Source organism: Lissotriton helveticus, chromosome 8 (assembly GCF_964261635.1).
Source record: "Lissotriton helveticus chromosome 8, aLisHel1.1, whole genome shotgun sequence".
NCBI classification, from domain to species: Eukaryota; Metazoa; Chordata; class Amphibia; order Caudata; family Salamandridae; genus Lissotriton; species Lissotriton helveticus.
In genome coordinates, this window is record NC_136069.1 from 213794404 (window position 1) to 213815604 (window position 21201).

General features: G+C 45.5%; 1 protein-coding gene across 2 annotated transcripts in view; it reads right to left on the reverse strand.

The window, feature by feature from the left end:
- IFNAR2 (interferon alpha and beta receptor subunit 2) overlaps positions 1–21201 on the reverse strand; it is a 187734-nt gene that overhangs the window by 28195 nt on the left and 138338 nt on the right. The window lies entirely within an intron of this gene.

Genomic DNA, 21201 nt, shown 5'->3' on the forward strand with positions numbered 1-21201 from the left:
TAAGAAAACTATTCGTTTTGCAGCGTGAATCTTTCTGGATTCACTATGCTGTGCATAGACTTTGTAGCAGTTTAGTTACGTTTGCGCCGGCTGGGTGGAAGATGAGCGTTGGTTGTTGAATATATGTTGAAGCACCTTGTATATGACTTGTGCTTCCTTGTTTATTTGTATATCCACACAGTAGTGCTTCGTGAACGTGTGCACTGAAGCCCATTTTGCCGCCAGGCATATGTCTTGAAAGGGTGTGTTAGCCAGGAAGGCTATTGTTGCACCCTTCTTCCTGGTAGAGTGGGCCCGTGCCCCTCCTGCTAGTTACTGGCCTACCGGTTTACCTAGTAGGTTTCCATACGGCTTTCCTTTGAGGAAAAGTACCCATATACGTACTACTTTGCGTATTAATCTGCATTTGTTTAATAATTTTACATGTGACCAGGAACGACCCCCTTGGATGTTTTATTCAAATGGTTAAACGTCCTAGGCCCATTCATCCTTGTGTAGGCTAACACCTGATTTCCTTGTTATATTCTGTGCGTGCTATTTTTAAAATGGTCCTTACCAACCACAAGCTTCCCTTTATTTATTTTTTTTATGCAATGGGCCTGTTTTACTCCCATAAGTAGATAAGGCTTAATGGTTTTTTGGGGTGCCTGGCTGATTTACGGGAGTACGTATTTCTTGTCTGATGCTCACCTTGGTAGCACAGACCACTGCAGGGGTATGCTGATGCCCTGTTGAAATTTGGTACCACCCTTCCATGGTTATGGTATTTTAGAACACGGGCGCTATTACCTGCTTATGCGTCCTGTTAATGTTCTTAGGAGAGAAAGAGGGTAGAGGAAGGAAAGGCCTTACCCTATTATCTGCCTTTGCTTGTACATATAAACGTACCTGATGCTAGATCAGCTATATATCTAATATATATATTTGATGCAGAGGCCCACATGTGTGCGCTTATCGTTTCCTTACGAAGTATACTCCACCCATGTGGTCTATCCAAATATTGATTTGTACAGGAGAAGTTGTCCTGGACTTAGTTTGGCCACTGGGTTCAAGGAAGGTGACGGCTCTTTGAGTGTATCGCGCACAGTGGGCCTTTTGGCTAACTACTTTCGAATGGTCTCGTAATTCTAATTAGGCTATTGCCTGGTGTTATTTGATATTGAGCTGCCTTGTGATTCCGTGCAAGGGAGAAACACTGTGACCTTTCACTGCAGACCATGTGTAGTTTCTATCATGTAGGCAGGAAGCCTGAAAGAACTGCACCCTGCTTGTGTTCATTCTGCCCTTATGGATGGTAATGGTAGTTGTAACGGAAACACGCCGTGGTAGGTGTGTGTTGAGTTTGCCCTTATACCTTGTGATGAGTAGGAGGTCCCCTCCGGTGGGCCACATGTGGGGTACGTGTTCCTACATAATCCCAGTCAACCTACTTTGCTATAGGATAGGCATATGCAATGTTTGAGGTATTGCTTTGATTGTGTTTGTGTTACTGTGTGTATGTGCAGCACGTGGTGGAAGGGTGTGCACCCCCCACTGTAGTTGGCCAATTTTATGGTCGCGGCGAACCGCAGTTGGCCGGCCATATGGGATACCTTTGGAAGTCTCGGTGAACTCCTTTGAAGAGCCCCCGGCTTCTTTATGGTGTTCAGAAAGGCCGCAGTGAACCTCAGTTGCTGGCTTTCTGATTGGAATCGATGGCCAACTCCCCTTGAAGAGCTGCCGGCATCCTTATGGTGTGAAGATCAGTCTCTGTGGTAGGAGAAGACTTCCACCTTTTTGGGCTCGCCACGCCCATGGTGTGTGTGAGGTGAGTGTGGTTGTGGTAAGCCCACCCCTCTGATGGTGATCAGCCCATTTAGTGAAGCTGAATCGGCTTTTGTTATTGAAGCAAAACCATGTTGTGCTGCAAGTACATATACATTGGTGAAATAAATGTTGTGTAGCGTGCGTAGATATGTACCTGTATGTTGGGGTTTGTAGTCTTGCTGAGTGAGACTCAATTGCCCCTTAGAAGTGACAGTGCGTTTAGAGTATGCATGGTGTCATATCTGCAGCACCGTCTGTTATAGGCCTTATGTATGTTGTATATTTTACACCGGCCTCAGTGAACCACCCATAACGTGCATGAGAGGATTGCAGTTGTGGTATGCCCCAGCATCTCGAGGCGATCAGTCCCCTTAGTGAAGGTGATTCTCCATTGATATTCTAGCCAACTTAATGTTGTGTTGCAAGTACATGTTGCGGTGGGGTAATGCTGTGCAGCGTTTGAAAACTATGTACTTGTCTTCTGGGGTTTGTAGTCCTGTTGTGTGAGACTCAATTCCCCATTATAACTATGCCTGTTGTGCTTAGTGACTGTGCATAGTGTTTATGTGACACACGCCAGTTTTAAAACATGGTTGTGCCGTCCCCTAGTGGTGAATAGAGGAGGGAGTAGGTATGTGTTTCAAATGTCTTGTGTGACAGTGTTCCAAAAGACATTGTATGTGCTCCCCCTAGAATAAAATGTTTCTATTTTTCAGCGTATTTGTATTTATGTATTTATCTTTTTCCCCGGTGCATGGTACCGGTAAAAAGGGGGGCGTATATGTATATATTAACACACATACATGGACTGTTTGCATATGTAATACTGTATTTTGCCTAATACGTGTATATATATATATATCCATACACACATATATATATATATATACACACATATATACACAGACGCATAAATACCCATATATACATATGCCTGAAAATTGCATATATAGAACTTCACCTGTACCTTAGTACTTGGTGTATCTTCCTCTTGATTGGCTGTATATTTACATGTATGCACCCCGCAGTAAAACATGTAGCTGTGTATTATATGCAATCATATTCATACACCCATACCTACCAATATAGCAGTATACACCCAATTGTATCCGTTTGATATAATGTACCTGGTCATTGGTATAGGAAGAATTTATCTCCTTTCAGCCTCCTATTTGCCACCTAAGAGTCTTAGGAGGCCTAGTAGGCCAAGTTACCCTACTGTGTTTATATCTCGTAGTAAGGGGTCCCTCCCTTGCATCGCCTGTTACAATACTATGCAGCCGGCTGATAAACATTGTTTGTGTTTGGCGCAGTAACTGACGAAGCATGATCTATGATCCTGCCCGCTTCCTTGTTATACATGTAGTGTATAAACCTTGTGAAGGTACTGCAGTAACCAGTAAAAGCTTAGGTAACAAGTAAAATTTAAAATTACCAGCAATGGAGGGGTCATACCATACATGATAGCGTAATAGCGCATTAGCTATCAATCACTCTTGTGCGATGTAATTTTAAAACCTGTGCATAAATATTGTACTTATATGTTGCACACGTTGTGCCGCAAATATAAGTTATTTTGCCTTTGTGAGCACATATTGCTGTGGATAGCGTCCATAGATCATTAGCTATCAATCACTATTTTGCGATCTAATTTAGAAAACTGTGCATAAATATTGTACCTGTATGTTGCACACGTTGTGCCGCAAAGATAGTTTTCTGCATTTGTGAACACCTAAATATTGTACTTATATGTTGTAAACGTTGTGCCGCAAGATCGTTTCCTGCATTTGTGAACACATATTGCTTTGGCTTATTGGGCCCTTTGTCTATGTGCATATGAGGCTTAAAGTACAAGGCCCCCTACTAATTTAGCTTTGCAGTGGCTCAGTAGGGAACTTAGCCATTGCGGGCATATTAGTACTTAGTGCTATTTTGCCAGCGCCTGCCTGTTTGTGCAAGAATGAGGCTTCCATTTATTGTATGCCCTATGCTTTATCGTAAATAATTGTTTCGTCGTCGCTGTGTTATGTTATCAGCGGCTGTTTGGCAGTGCAATGTTTGAGGCTTATGCACAGCATAGCTGTGAACCCTTGCTTTGTACTGCCTGCACGAAATGCTTTGTCGTGTATTTCTTGCGAAAGCTTTGCAGTGAATTATTATAGCCAGGTGCTTTAGTTACTGCTAAATGTTGCCCTATGGTATGAGGTATGGCATGTTCTTGGCTTTGCAGAGAAAAACACCTTTACCGCAAATTTCCCCTTTTGGAAGGAAATGAAGCGCTTTAATTCATTTAGACTTACTGAGAACCTAAAACCCCCTTCGAGGCCCAGTTAGCCAGGCCGTTCAGGAATGTGTCTTCCCGGAGATAAGGCCCTGATTTATGAGACCTTGGAGGTCGACGAAGGCCTCGTGCAGTCTCCAGGAACGGGCGAGTTTTATGGCCCTTACAGTGGAATGCTGGAAGCCTCCTTGATGCTATGTGTATCAGGGAGGGGGCAGGGGCTGTGCTGAGAATTGGGCTACGTGCATACCAAAAGGTTTGGCTTTGCCGCTAGTTAAACTCTGGGTGCTTTTTAGGTTTCGCCCTGGGCGTTGCAACTGCGTAGCAGTTGCTCCGCCCACGGCGAAATCTCATGATCCTGCATATGGGCTTTGGTTCAGCTTCTGTCTCCCATTGGCTAGCTCCATAAATGGAGGCTAGCCATTGGGAGACAGAGGCTGTCAATCACGCTTTCCCGAGAAAACGCGATTCGGGGGCGTTTCTCTGTCTTTTTTTAAGTCCCGCCCCTTTGTCCTGGGCCGCGCTGTCATTGGCTGCCGGCCCGGGACACCCCTGTGACGTCATTCCCCAGGCCGCGCTGTGATTGGCTGGCCGGCCCGGGACCTGACTTGTTTCTTGTTTTTACTTGTCTCTTCCCCTTTATCCAAATAGATGGATGTCTCGCTCTTTGTTGGGTGTAGTGTGCACTAGAACTCCAACTAGTGAGTAGAGGTGCATTCCATCAAACGAATCCTCTCACTGGTTTGTCAATCTGTCATCGAACACCTGTCATCGAAAACCCGGATGAGGTACCGTGCGAGGCTGGCATCATATACCTTGAGTTACGATTTACACTAAGCATAAATCATCGCATTCAAACATTGCCTATCTCTACTCCTGTATCAGAAGACGTGATGGGCCTGCAACACATTTCACATTTTCAACCTGCTTATCAAATTATTTGTTTGTGCGGCAATGAAAAGAGGTTTATGTACCTTAGGCTAAAAACCACTTAATTCTAGTAAGAGATTCGGGAAATGTTCCCCGTTACTACAAATATGTGACTTCTCTTTTTGCCGAAACGTCTAGGAAGGCCTAAGGGGGATTGAGGGCATTCTTCACAATAAACAAAAAGAATTAGTTCCCACAAATGGCAGGCCTGTAACCTAAATATGCCCCCGTCTACAGTTTCAACTGCAGCCACCGGGTGATCTTCAGTCAGGGAATAATTAAAAGGCTGGGAATTTTTGAATAAGACCTCCGTGTGCTTTATTTTAAGCAACATTTTTGGGTCCCGTTTGTTGTTCAGCGGAGGGCCATGTTAACGTTCCGTAGTGCCGTTTATCGTCTAAGGGAGGACATCGTGTGGTCAATTGGCCAGAGCTGCCTACTTTGGAACGGGGGAAGCAGGTTTGTGTCCCGCGTCGGCTCACAGTCCTGTAATTCACGGCAAGTCACTGAAACGCCCTGTTTACAAATAAAATAAATTTCAACAGCGCTCCAACTCTGTGTTCAGCAGGCTGGACTTTTTAAATACTCGAGCTAATGTAACCTCGTGTCATTTTTGTAAATGCTTAGTTTGCTTTTTTCTGAGCGGAAGCCAAACATACACTGGTTTTGTCGGCCCCAAAAAATCTATACATTAAGCAGAAAAAGTGAAAGCAGTTAATAATGCACTGATTGGAATTCACCGGTAGCTATTGTAAATGACAAACTTTTTATTTATGTGTTGGTTTTGAAAACAGATAAATAAAATGGCATTGTCATTTACAATGGCAATAGCTTAATCTCTCGCAAATGCGAGACCTATTTCATTTTCAATGCAATAGGTCACGTATTTACGCAAGTTTGTGCTATTTACATTGCAAATAATTCCCACTGCGCAGCACGCAGACCCGGTCTGTACCAAGGGTTTTATTTATGTAGCGGATGGAAACAGGTGGGGGGGGGCACGCCAACTATTTTACCCCCTCACACACATTACCAGTAACGACACTATGTGAACCTTTGCAGAGGGGCTGCCAACACAAACACCATGTTGCGTTTTCAGCAACTTTTAATTATGCAGGTGATTGTATGCCAAATCCTAAAGTATGCATAACAAAGCGCGGCCTCAGAATCATAATTCCTGACGAGATGTCAGCAGAGCACCAATACTGGTCTTTAAAAAAAAAAAGGCCATTACTAGTCAAATAGCATTTGTGTCGAGCCAAAATATGAAGGTTTCCAGGTAAAGAATGCAGTAGCTATGAGCAGTACACAATAGGAGTGAGCGTGAAATTTGAGAAACGGAGGCTTGTTGGCCTCATAATAAACTCATTTTGGAGGTCTGGTGGCACATCATTCCTGAAAACTGCTTGCTTTCTGTGCAGCTGCTGCTACCAATGAAACAACATAAAAGATTAACTGGGTAACTTAAGATGTGCCATTGTTCAAAGAGAGACCAATTAAATGGACAAGCATATACTTTTATGATAATACTTACTAGTGGCAAATGACATTACTAACGCGATCCTGCGTAATACTACCTGCATGTGTCTCAAATTGAGACCTATACTATGGGTACTAGGAGTTAAGAGGCTGGATTTAAGTGACACATTTATTTGTGAACATGATTGTTAAGAGGATCTTTGTGTACACATTATGGAGAGTAAGTATTGGTAATAAGCAAAGGTGGATTGTGTCGGGAACTATCGCACACCCCACTGACACAAATACGACAAGAAGCGGGGGGGGGGGGGGGAATCAGTCGTGTCCTAGGTCCTAGCTCTCTTACAGATCCTAAACACTGTCCCAATTATGTAAGCATATTGCACTATTTTATGTAGCGAGAGTTGTCTTTTTAGCCCATTGTAAGATTATCGAACCATTGCCATTAACACGGGTGCCTTCAGGTAAGGTGCTCTTGCAAACAACAACGGGAATTCCACCCCCTTAGAATGACATGGTACAGTGGCACCATTAACAACCCTTTAGGCTCCACCACGGAAATTGTTTTAGGGCTTAGGTCTGCCTCTCTCATCTACCACTTCCTGTCATATTCACAGCAAATATAAGCAACCTTCTATGTATGGCCCCTGCACACACACAGCAAGCACCATGAGAACCCACCGCGTCTTGGCAAAGCACAGCAAATACGTGCGCCAACAGCTTGTGTCGGTTTCTTGGTTACTTCTTATATTCAGAGTAGGGCTACAATAATAATTTCCTTCAGCCTGTGTACACCTCTGAGTGGATACGCCCCCTGCCCACCACCGCCCCCATGGAGAACCCAGATGTTTCCTCGTTGAAGGAGTCAGTGTGCTCGCCTAGACACGTAGAAGAGGTGCTTCTTGTGGTGTTGTCACGAGACTACGAGTCGGTGAGGTTGATAGCTTATCTGAGCAGGCGCAGGCAGCAGCATTCCCTCCTCACTGCCCAAATTGCGCAATATCCGAGGCTGGAAGGGCCTTGCCGGGGCGAAGAGAAGCACGGCAATCCCCTCAAGCCGCCATCAGACTACATGGCCACGGAACCTCGTCGCCCAGCCCTTTACCTCACGATCCCCGCACGTCCTGCTGGCTCCTCCGTTTCTCTTCCGGGAACCTCCAGTTGCTTCTTTCCAACGATCGAAATGGCGCGACTCCAGCGGGGACGAGCGTGAGTCCAAAAGAGCGCGTCACAGTAATGGGCATGCGTGCACTGTGGCGGGCAGCCCCGCCCATTACCGCACTTGTAAGCCAATGTGAGACGCTTCCGGGGAAGTAGAGGCGGAGCGCCAACCCAAGCTGTCCTGTTAACTGTGTGAAAGTTGTACCCCTGTTAAAAGCCGGTCTTAAACACGTTCTACTGGAATAGGAAGAGTGCTTTACGCTAATGGCCTCACAATAAAGGCTCCAATGTAAGCAGGTACGCACACACAGCTGCGCATACGGGCTGATTTTTGACATTTTCGACTGATTTCGGGTTGCACCACAACCCCATTTGTAATAAAAAAAACACAGCCAATACGACTAAAAATGAAATATAACAAGCATTTGCAATGCAATAGGTCTCGTATTAGGAAAGTTTGAGCTATTGGTATTGTAAATGACAAATTTGTTATTTAGGTATTGTTTTTGAAAATCGCAAAATTATTAGCTTTGTCATTTACCATGCCAATAGTTATAACTTTCACAAATGTGACACCTATAGCATTTGTAATGCAATATGTGTTGTATGTACGTGACTTACATGTATTGATATTACAAATAACAATGGTTTTTAATTTTTTTGAATAATTAATACTTAAATAAAAGTTATTGTAATTTATAATGGCAATAGCTTAAACTTTTGTAAATAACATTTGTGAAGATTATGTTCAGTGTATTTTATTGTGACGAAAATCCAAGAACATATGTCAAATATTAACATCTTTTTCTTACATTTGTAATAAAGCTTGAAACATTGAGATAACATATTTGAACCAGTTGTTGTTGAATGGTTGCACAGATTGATGCTGTGGTGGAGCTGAGTGATGTTGTATGCTATGCTATGTTTTGTTTTGCTATGCTATGTTTTGTTATGCTATGCAGTTTTGTTATGCTATGCTATGTTTTGTTATGCTATGCTATGTTTTGTTATGCTATGCTATGTTTTGTTATGCTATGCTATCCTTTGTTATGCTATGCTATGTTTTGCTCTGCTATGCTTTGTTATGTTTTGCTCTGCTATGCTTTGTTATGTTATGCTATGCTATGTTATGCTATGCTATGTTTTGTTGTGTTTTATTATGCTATGCTTTGTTTTGCTATGCTATGTTTTGTTATGCTATGCTATGTTTTGTTGTGTTGGTATGCTATGCTGTGTTTTGCTATGCTATTATGTTTTGTTCAGCCATGCTATGTTTTGTTTTGTTAAGCTATGCTGTTTTGTTGTGTTTTGCTATGCTATGTTTTGTTTTGCTATCCGAAGCTTGGTTTTGTTATGCTATGTTTAGTTTTGCTATCCTATGCTTTGTTACGCTATGCTATGTTTTGTTGTGTTTTGTTATGCTATGCCATGTTTTGTTGTGTTTTGCTAGGCTATGCTTTGTTATGCTATGCTATGTTTTGTTATGCTATGCTATGTTTTGCTCTGCTATGCTTTGTTCTGCTATGCTTTGTTCTGCTATGCTTTGTTATGCTATGTTTTGTTATGCTATGCTTTGTTATGCTATGTTTTGTTATGCTATGCTATGCTTTGTTGTGTTTTATTATGCTATGCTTTGTTTTGCTATGCTATGTTTTGTTATGCTATGCTATGTTTTGCTGTGTTTGGTATGCTATGCTGTGCTGTGTTTTGCTATGCTATTATATGTTTTGTTATGTTTTGTTATGCTATGCTATGTTTTGTTGTGTTTTGCTAGGCTATGCTTTGTTATGAGATGTTTTGTTATGCTATGCTTTGTTATGCTATGCTTTGTTTTGGTATGCTATGTTTTGTTATGCTATGCTTTGTTATGCTATGATATGTTTTGTTGTGTTTTGTTATGCTATGCTTTGTTATGCTATGCTATGTTTTCCTATCCTATGCTTTGTTTTGTTATGCTATGCTATGTTTTGTTATGCTATGCTGGTGAGGGTGAGTGAGGGTGGGTGGGTGAGGGTGAGTGAGTGAGGGTGGGTGAGTGAGTGAGTGAGGGTGGGTGGGTGAGTGAGTGAGGGTGAGTGTGTTAGAGCGAGGGTGAGAGGGTTGTGAGGTTGTGTATCCTATGCTTTTTTTGTTATGCCATGCTATGTTTTGTTATGCTATGCTGATGAGGGTGTATGAGGGTGAGTGAGGGTGAGTGAGGGTGAGTGAGGGTGTGTGAGGGTGAGTGAGGGTGAGTGAGGGTGTGTGAGGGTGTGTGAGGGTGTGTGAGGAGCGGGAGGGTGAGGGTGAGTGAGGGTGTGTGAGGGGGAGGGTGTGTGCCGGTGAGGGGGTGTGCGGGTGAGGGTGTGAGGGTGAGGGGGGTGAGGGTGTGAGGGTAAGGGTGTGTGAGGGTGTGAGAGGGTGTGTGAGCGTGTGAGAGGGGGTGTGAGGGTGAGGGTGTGAGGTTGAGTGAGGGTGTGTGAGGGTGAGGGTGAGCGGGTGTGGGTATGTACACAAAAATCAATAAAAATATGTTGAAATTAAAAAAATAAAAAACTGTGACGGTCTGAAGGCTGCCTAGGGATTCACCGTAACTCAAAAGCCTGCCACCGAGGGTCCCCTGTGGACTTTTACTATATGCCTTCTATAAACCGTTTTATGAATTATAAAGCTTGAAGTTATTAATGCATTATTAGATTGACCAAGTTTTAATACCTTCTCACTTGTGGCCAGGTTGATTTACCGTTCATAATTAAAACACAAATGTGGCTGTGAACCTCCAGCTAATGGGCCCGTCTCAGTGCAAATTACTTATTACTTTGATCAAAGCAGAGTGCTGCAAGTGCTTGGGTTACTGGCCAGTACATGCACAGTATGATCGATCGCGCCGCCATAGGTCTTGGGCTAGTACCGTGGGCCTTAAGCATGGGCAATGTTGTGTGGCTAATGCACGCCCCTCCTCCCAGTCTCCGGCTGGCCCTCTATGCGTTTGTAACGGTTCTAAAAGTGAACTGGATGGCGATTCCGGTGTGCTGGCAGCCCTATGATGTCAGCAGCTTCACGATCGAGTGCGACATCTGCAAGGACTGGTTCCACTGCAGAAGAAGACCTGGGCGAGCTAGGGGTTCGGGGAGGGCGCCGGGGCTCGTGATAAGACCCAGCGTAACTAACCTCCGCTTACCTGCCGGGATCGACGTTTGAGCAGGCCGCTCTGCATGTGCACACATGACACAACAGTGCTGTAGTGAATGTTTTGATTGGTGTTTTCGCTTCAAGGTGTTTCTTGTTCACACTGGTGGCTGATTTAAATTTCACATAACTGGATCTGTGCACCTATTTGCCCTCTCATTCTAACTTCTGAGTGCGAGTTGTACCAAAGAGTGAGTTATACTTGAGAATGTGGTCCTACATTACTCTTCTGTGAGTCATGTGATCCCACGACAGACCCGATCCCACCTGCGCAGGTGAGCTGCTGGCACACACTGGATAAAATGAATATCACATTGATTGGCAGAGCAGCTCGTCCACGCTGCTCGAACGCCTCCCTTAGCGAGCTTTAGTTCAGTGACTTACTGTCTTCTTGGAGTTTCTTGTTGCTCAAATGGGTGTGTTCTGATATCTATTTCCCTATTTGTTTCATTGGGAAAGTGTCACTCATAGTCGTTGAAATGTCACTGATAATTACACGGAAATTATGAAAATGTCACACAGCAATCTGAAACCATGCCAGCTATCCCTGTAGCATGGTTACCGGGGAATGTTACCTCGTCCCCATTAAGCCAGTGAATGGAATGTGAATAAAGCAGTTTTTGGACAGAACTAGCATATAAATATTTAAAAGGAGTGCATGACTGCTCGCCTTTCAAAATGTTTGGAGTGTTGCATTTCAGATTACCCCCTCCCGCGCCCTTTCCTTGTTATCACCACCACAAGTCGTCATCCACTCGAATATCTGGAGTTCGCGCTATCAGAACCCTCACACCACCGGGCATCCAGCGCACACCCACAGTGCTGTTCACCCCCCCTCACAGCGCTATGCTCAATAGCAGCCCTGGACACCCTGGCATCTTTGGAAGAACTGTGTACGCATTGTGTCACTGAACAAACACATGCACACTCAACACTGCACACTTTCAAGGCTGATGCAACGGTGTACACAATGTCACCTCTCCCACTGCACAACTGGACAGTCAGTGTACAGAAACGCCTTTAAATAAAACCCATTTGCACCTCGAAAACAAGTCCATCTCCTCCCGTTTCAGCTGGCTCTTGGAAGAGGCACAAAGGAGAGGGGATAAGGAAGGGGTAGGGCAGGAGGCTTTAGCAAGCGCGGCCACACGAAAGCTAAAAGTGAAAGTTTATTTCACTGCACTTGTGACTCCTCTCCCCCATAGCCACCTAACCTTACATTTAAGACCATACAGTGGAGTAACTGTTATATTTTAATGGCATTTCCCCATGTGCGTACCGGTAACCACCGGCTCAAATTATGCCCCTCTCCAGGTGCCTGCGTTACGCCCCTGGGTTAACAGAACCCCGAATGCCTGGAGTGTGGACACAAAAAACACTCAAATAAGTTGTAAAAGAAGAGACGCACGGTAAACAGCGTAAATTTATAGACCTCCTGCAGAGTAAATTGTGCTTGCTTTCTGGACTGCTCCCATGTGTTTGGATAGTGCAGTTGGAAAAAGCATTTGGTAATTTGTTGCAAAATAATGTTTTAATGCTCTGTGTCCTGTATTTTGATACTAGGCACCTCATAGTTGAATGGTTTTGGCATGGGCCTTTTCAGGATATGAACGTTAATGCATATTAACACACCCAAAACATTTACGCTTTGAGTAGCATATATTTTGTAGAAGAGGGAGTGGGAGGGAGATAGGGGGACCATTAAAAGGAAGCGGGTGAAGAGCAAATGAAGGGAGATAACGTTTACTGCAGAAACGTGTTTTGGGAGTTGGGAGGAGGGCTGTGTCTGCCTGCTGTTACAGTGGCGGCGCTGGTCTGCTTTCCTGTTAAGAGTTGTCACACCATTTTAATTTAAGCGCGGGGAAGTACCCGAGGACGTGATTAAATTCTTCTTAAAGTTGTGCCTTGTTAGAAATGACAAACAGGATGTTCAATGTTTTTAAGAATGTGCTTTTATATATTTCCCATAAAGTATGAGTTTTTTTCTTCATTTACCCATGTGCGTACCGGCAGATACTAGCTTAAATTAACCCCCCTGCAGGGGCCTACATTAGCCCCTGTGTTAAGCTGATGAAAGTTAAGTGTATGCCGGCCTAGAGAGTGTACCTTGGTGACACCATGGGTGTAGAAAAGAGTAAAACACTTGCAGAAATGTGTCCATTCTGAATGGATTCTAAGTACGTACGTGTATGACATTCAGCTCGTCCACAATGCTTCTTGCTATCACATGCCTTTTGTTTGCTACATTTTTAGCCAACCTTCAAATGGTACTGGTTTACACAATGTCTTTATTTTTGGTGCGCAGTGTTCCTTCCTTCGACATCATCCACCCTAAGGGCGTTGGTAAAAAGGAAAGGAGAAAGCGGTTCGTAAAGGCGAGGACGGGGCAGTAAAGGCAGCGTAGGCTGAAAAAAAGAGAGAGATGGGGGGGGGGGGAGACAGAGTGTGAAGGGAGCATGGGGCCGAGAGAAGGAGTGGGTAAGGGAGGAGAAGGTGTTGGAAGGGAAGAAGTAACAGGGAGAGAAGAGCCGATGAAGAGGGGAGAGCATGTGTGTTAGGAGGAGAGGGGGAGTGTAAAAGGTAAAGCATGTGGGAGATACCTTGGAGGGTAGGACATTGTTAAAGGGTGAGGAAGGTGGGAGGAAGCAAGCGAGTACGATGGATGGAAGGCTTGGGCTGTGTGTGAGGGGGTCGTCGAATGACAAGTCAGGGAGATGAGGCAGAGGGAGGAGATGGGAAGGGAAAGCCGGAAAGATGGGACTAAACAGGTAGAAATGTGAGAGGACGAAGAGGAGTCCGGCAGGTGAAGGAGCAGGGAAAGCGAGTGAAAGTGTGGAGAGCCTGCGTGAGAGGGTGTAGTGTTAGAGAGTAGGGAAGAGTAGAAGTGCAGACGTGGAGAGTGGAGGCGTGGGGGGTAGCAGTTTGTGGTACAGAGCAATTTGCGCAGTTAGTTAAGAATTAACAAGCTCTTGGCATTGCTGTGGGGGGGCGTGGCGGGAGCGCATTGCTCCAAATGGTGGGTTGTGACGTGGCTGTTGTTGTGCTGAAACAGTTTCACCGACCAGAGACTTGGAGACCAGAGTTCGAGCCTAGGCGTTGGCTCAACGTTAATCTCCTAAACTACTAATTTAAATACACAAATCACGGGAATCGACTAATTAAAAAAAAAAAAAAAATAGCAGCGATCTCGAAGTGTTGGGGTTAGGGGGAGACGAAGTTAACAAGCATTGGCCGTGAAAGAGACAGGCCTTGAAAGTGCGGCCTTGAGACTTGGTAAAAGCTTGCGAGAATGAGAACAAAACAAGGAGAGCGAGGGATAGAGAGGAGGCGGGGCGGGGAGCAGAGCCGGGGAAGTACATGCGAGTCATGGCCTGCAGCGGTGAATAAGTGACGGCTCAGGATCGGGGCCGGAGTGGTGCCGAAGGGTGTGAAGGATGGGGGTGGGCGGGGAGCGTAGGGATGGCTCAGGCTCGGGGCCGAAGTAATGACAAAGGGTGTGAAGGATGGGGGTGGGTGGGGAGCGTAGGGACGGCTCAGAGGCCTGAGGCAGAGCGCACCATATGGAGAGGGAGGGGGGTGGCAGTGCTGGGGAAGCCTTTGATGGGGCCTGGCGGCCGTGGAGAAATGCTGCTGGCTGTGGGAAGGCTGGGCTGGGCATGCTCGTCCACGAGGAGTCACGTGACTCTCTCGTGCACTGTCCAAAATCCGCTGAATCCGCCTGTTAGGAAAGGAATTTTTTGGATTGACAACAATAGGTTCGAGTAAACTCGACCTAATAAAAACAAGGCCAAGGGAGAGAGGGAGGGCGAGGACAGGGGAATGAATGGACAGGGGTGGGATGGGAGTGCGTGTAGGGATTCGGGGGCGTGTTTTTCGTGCTCTCCCCTTCCCATTGGCTGGAAGGTAAAATTCCAGCCAATGGGAAGAGGAGAGGGCGGGACTTAAAAAAAGACCCAGAAACGCCCCCGAATCGTGTTTTCACGGGGAAAGCGTGATTGACAGCCAATCTCTTCCAATGGCTAGCCTCCATTTATGGAGCTAGCCAATGGGAGACAGAGGCGGGACCAAAGCCCCATATGTAGGACATAAGATTTCGCCCTGGGCGGAGTTGCAACGGCCAGGGCGAAACCTAAAAAATACAAAGCACTTTTCGACTCCAACCACAAGATGGCGGAATATGCACAGCATAGTGAATCCAGAAAGATTCACGCTGCAAAAATATATATATATCATTGAACTTTTACAAATTTTTTAAGCCTTTTTATAAAGTAACACTTGTTTAAAGTCAATTGAAATTGCTTTAAATTAAATTCAATTTTTCTACCTAATATAATCTAAATGTAATTACCCATCCACAATCACAAAAAAGACACTGACGACTCCTAAATACAACCTAAATACAACCCATCCCTTAAACCTAAAGTTCCTGTAGTACCCCACAAACTCCCCATCTCTCACCCCTAAAAATTTCCTACTACCCCTAAACACCACCAAACCGTGAACACTAAAATTCCATTGCGACTCCTATCCACTACCTATCCCCAAGCTATTAAAAGTTAATACTACAACTGTAGCCTACCCATCCCTGATCCCTAACAATTACTTACTCTCTTTATACACTAACTATCCCATTGCCCTAATAACGCCTTACAACCCCTATAACTACCCATCTCTTAACCCTAAAACTCCTTACATTCCCTATACAATACCCATTCCTGAACCACAAAACTCATTACTACCCCTATACATTATCCACCCCTGAACCCTAAAAACTCATTACTGCAAACGACAACCCACCCTGAGTTCTAAAAACTCCCTACTACTTACTACTTAACACAACCCTTCCCTGAACCTAAAACCCTTTTACAATTAATCATATTTTTTACTCCAAGTATTAATTCCCTTAAATGTAAATATTCCAAATGAAATTACTTAAAACTTAAAATCCATTGAATTGAAATTTTAAAATACTATTACAATTGCATAGCCCTCAGAAACCTCCTCCTCACTAAACTGCCTCTCAATGGCACTCTGTTTCCCTTAGCCAGTCCATGGCTGCCGTTGCTGGGAATAGGATCAACGATATCGGTGTCCCGATCGGCAGTAGAAAACTGCTCTCCTCTCTCCCCAGTGCCTACTAAAGTCGTACGGCACAGCTTACTGTAGTCCTGAGGTCTTCCGACACCAGGCAACAGTTGAGCTTTATATATGGGCCGAGAAAAAGGGGTGGGGTAAAAAAAAAAAGTGCATTTCCCATCTTAATTCCCAAAGAGATTTTAGACACAACTACAGCGCAAACCACTGAACAGAATTATGCCAACTTTGGCAGAATGGTAGCTGTTGGTACAGAAAGCACGCTTTTGTTATTTGGTGTAAATCTGATCAGCAGTATTGGACATATTAAAGGAAATCCAATTTTTTATATCTGGAGGCATGCTTGCGAATCCGTGTGCCATCAGCAGTGCTGTGATTGGTTGGCCTCAACCTGTGTAGAAAGTTGAGGCCGCCAGTTTATAAAGCGGGACACTGTCTCGGGGAGGGAAATAAAGCTTAAACAGTGCAAAAGAGGTCAGGGTAGGTTTACCCAGACCCTATGGGTGTATTGTGGAGGTCGATTTCGGTCCCGGAGACCCCATCCCCTGGGGCCTAGCCTTAAACAAATAGGGGAGGGGGGGGTTACGCAGCCCGGGCCACTTTCGGCCCCGGGAACCTCATCCCCTGAGCCCAGGCTAAAAACATATGTGGGAGGGGACCAAGCAGCCCCCTCCTCGGGCTGATTTTGGCCCCGGGTGCCACACTCTCGGGTTGTAAAGGAGTGGGGGCGAGTGGCCCCCCTTAGCTGGGGCGAAGCAATATAACAATGGGGGATGGAGGCCCGGCCATCTCTCCTGGGTGCAATGGGACTGCTTGGGGGGCCTCAAGGCCCCCTGCCTCCTGCAGGAGCAAGCATTGCTCTTACAGACAGGGAGCTGCTGAAAGTCAGCTCCTTGTCAGTCATACCAATCTCTTCATCTGTTTCGCTGCCGCTTCACAGTGGGCAAGTAAACAGACGAAAGCTCTGCTCTCAGCAAGCAAGAGCATTCCTCCGCTCTTGCTTGCGAAGTGTTCGCTGTGACTTGGCGGGACATAGCAGGCCATGTATCCCTTTGTAGTTTATGGGCTGGCCCCGGGAAGGTGGTCCGAGGGGCCCTCCACTGCAAACAATTCAACCCCTGGGAGGTGGAGGACATGGATGGAGGAGGTCCGCAATTCCCCTGACTTATTTAGAATTAGCCCCTGGGAGGTGGCTTTCCCTGGAGCATGGGGGAGGGGTTATTCGCGCGGCTCCCACTTCAAAATATAAGCCCATGGTGGTGGTCCCTGGGGCAAAAAAATGCCCAAGGAGGGGGGTCTCATGTGCCCCCCTCCTTTAAATATAACGGAAGTCCGCTTGCCCCCAGGACCCGGTCCACCCGGGGGCTAAATAGTATAGAAGCGCGGGACCCCGTGCTTCTTTTTTCTTTGGCGACAGCCCCAGATCCAGCGCAACGTCCGCCGAAAAATTTAAAAAAATGCTTTGTATGAGGCAGAGGGGTCCCTGGGGGACCTGTCCAAGAGTCCTTCCCAACCCCCTTCTCTTTTTTTTCAACTTTTTTGGGGGGACTGAGCTGAAGTGGAGTACCAGGATGGCTGCCTACACTTTTCAGCACAGGGACTGTTGGATCCATGGAGGATCTGCGTATATATATATATATATATCTACAAAAAAAATTATTACTCAAAAACTACTGAGCGGATTTACCCCAAATAACAAAAAAAGGCTTCTTTCTGGACTAAGAGCTACCTTTCTGTCAAATATGGTGTAATTCCGTCCAGCGGTTCGTGCTGTAGTCGCGAATAAAATCTCTATGAGAAATAATATGGGAAAGACACTTTGTTTTACCCCCCTTTTTCTCTGCCCCCGCTTGACGGATCTCCCCAAAACTTTCAATGTGCAACCAGAATCACCGGGGCACTTTTTTGGGAACATTTTATGAAGATTCATTAATTGGTAACAGATCTAGAGAAGTAAAAAATGCTTTACCTAGGGAAACTAGGTCCCGACTAATAATACCTACAGACAACAGCCACTAGGATGGATGGATGGAGATTTTCTTTTTTACCAGAGTTTTATATAGCGCTTCACATAGCACCATTTGCATTAAATAGGGACACATTCATTTTTGTTAGGCACAGGGAGATTAAGTGATTTGCCCAGAATTACAGGATCTTCAGCGTCATTGCCCGAGGTCGACCGCCCTAGCTGTTAGGCCAACTCCTCTCTCATACATATATTTTGAAGCACTTTCCCAACTCCTCCCACTTCCCAGCCGGCAAAGAGAGGAGAGAGTCACAAATACCAAATTCTTCGTGGGAAAAATCACGTCTTAATTGATTCTTCACAGCTCTGACGCGTTTCGGATTACAAAGTATCCTTGTTCACATGCGGAAACGCAGTCCGCCTACTGTTTTTATACCCTTATTTTTTGTGTTTGTTTCCTTGGGATATTTCCCTTGGGATGTTTCCTTGGGATACTCTTGTGTCATGTGATCAGTAATAAACATAAAATCATACTGTTGGTGCATATGCTCTTTCTTTGTTTTTATACTAATTATTTTCAAAGTTGCTTAACGTATCAAAATCTGACACGGTTTGACCCGGCAGCACCTTGTTCACGAGTTGGGTTTTGGGGCACCGTCACTGTGTTATGTACACTAGAAAAAGAATGATACAGGATTTGATGTTGTTCCTTTAACAACATAGTTTGAAATACAACCCTGGGAGGCTCTCCTGATGAATCCAGCACCCCCTCACATGAGTGCATCGTTGACATATATATAGATATATGTATATACACACATACACCTACCTACCTACCAGTGATAGTAGGTTTTTATAGCTAGGATCAACTTTTCTCATGGCCGTTTTTGTTTTGCTAATTACTTTGGCCCCATTTGACGAATTTTCACAACTTTTTCAAAATATTGTCCAAGTTAGGCCTGCCTGCTTTTAAAATTAAGGAATGAGGGCCATGCTGCACTCCTCCTCAAGCCACTATGGGCTCTGGGGACTCCAACCCCGGGCCTTCTTTTTATTTATTTTTTAAAAAGGGGAGAGGGGTGCACATTCCCTCCCGGAGCCAATAGTAACCCCAGGGACCCCATTGCCCAGGGCAAAATCATATATTGTAATGGGAGGGGGGATAACCCCTCCCCCTTCCTTAGACACTATGGGTCCCGGGGACACCATCCCCCAGGGCCTTCTTTTTATTGTAAAGGGGAAGTGGATGCGCAGTCCCCCTCTACAAGACTATAGTGGCCCCCGGGACCCCATCCCCACAGGCCTTAGGTGCATCTGGGTGATTGCCCGGATGGACACCCACCAAACAGTATGTTGGGTGCCGCAGGGGGAGCCTTAGGGCCTCCACTGGGTCCCTACATGCACTCAACCTGGGTTCTGTGGGAGCCAGCATTGCTCCTGCCTGCCAGGAGCAGCTGTTTTTGATAGCTCTCACCAGGCAGGAGGAATCACATTTTCCCTGACCGCAAGAACATAGGCAGGGAAACAAAAGACTGCTTCCACCCGGCAGGAGAACATTTTAAGTTCCAGCAGAATGGGAGCAGACATGCCTTCCTTGCCCCGTCCCCTTTGATTTGAAATCAGCCCTGAGGTATGGGGTCCCTGGGGCGTCACAGGGGGAGGGGGGGTAGTGCGTGCTCCCCTTAAATCCCCCCCACCCCTCACCCCCCCATTTTTACAATTTAGGCCCCAAGGGATGGGGTTCCTGGATCCAATTAGAAGCTAGAGGAGGGGGCCACTCTTTAAAGTATTCAGCCCCAGAGGATTATTCCTTAATAATCGCAATTAAGTAATCGCAAAAGCCTACCTTGATGCATGTGCCCCTATGAGCCACATGCATCAAAAGAAAAACGGTTGCGGCCAGTATTTTTGCATTTGGGATGCAAATCATCCCAAATGCAAAAATCGCAATTTAAGTAATCGCTAAAATAGCGATTACTTAAATTGCGATTGCATTTAGGGAATCATAAATTGCAAATTCTCTAAATGCAATGCTTGATGCAATCGCAAATAGCTTGATGGTAATTTGCAAAAACTTTGAAAAATGCGCTAAAGTGCATTTTTCAAAGTTCCATGATACACACACACATGCCCTTGGGGCATGTGGGCGCGCAACATCTGCACACATGCATATTTTAGGGGTGCAACAGGGTGTCCTTTTGGTATCCTTGCACCCTTGAAATTGCATGCGCAATTTGCGGGTACCTATTGAGTACTCGCAATATGTATGAAAATAATGCTCCATATATTCTTAGGAACTAGTCAGCATGTTTCTTTCCTATCTAGTCCAAACCGCCATCAATGGCAATCCATCAGGACTTAGAAACTACCTCATGGAAGGGGAGAAGAGGTTCGGTTGATGCCTGGCCAAGCTGAAGGAATTCAGTAAGGACATTAATTTTTAACTCCATGGTAGGGAGATAGAAGGCCAAGCACGTCAGCAGCTTTACTAGTGACTGTAGCAAATGATGTACTTTCCTCAGTAGTTGGGTGAAGTATTCAATCCACTTGCCTCTTGCAGGTCTACATAAGAGTTATCCTCCTCATACGGTACAGCACACTTGCCCCCCATCACCTCCATGGTTGTCTCCATATGTCTGGCTCTGGACTGAATCAAAAAGTTGATGCAGGGTCTATGTGTGACTATGCAGTAATGATATAGTGTCTGTGCCAGAGGGACTGAGCATTGGCTGCACCTGAGATTGGGGCACAGCCTATGTAAAAACAAATTTGTCCCCGAGTCACATACTACAATATGCTGTGTATTTTCCTCTGACGCCAGATGCGTTGGTGCAAATGTCGGGGTCCAAGGGGCTGGCACAACTTTTGGCACAATACCCGAAGTCAACATGGATGTCAGTTCAAGGTACAAAGAAGAAGATAGGAGAGATCAGCTGGCACTAACTCGATTGGAGGCTCCTGTGGATCCTTGGGGCCTGAAGCTGCACCAGAGGAAGATGGAAGTGTGATTAAGATGCAGAGGAAGGCCGCTTTAATCCTCTGTGACATCAATACCAGACCCAGAAACTTGGGGTGAGTCAGGAGCAAGGTTGCAATTAGCTTCTTAGTGGAATGGGAGTGAGATTTTTGGAAGCACGGTTATGTCCTCAAATCCGTCCCTGGAGATCAAGAGTGGCAGGAAGGGACAGAGTCCTGCAGCTGGAATTTTGGGCACTGTCTTCGGAGCACTCTCAAGTTCAATTGGGAGCAGGGTTTGTATGGACTCTTGTCGTGTTTTGTCACGTAGAGCTTCACTTCACATTCTCAGATGGCTTTT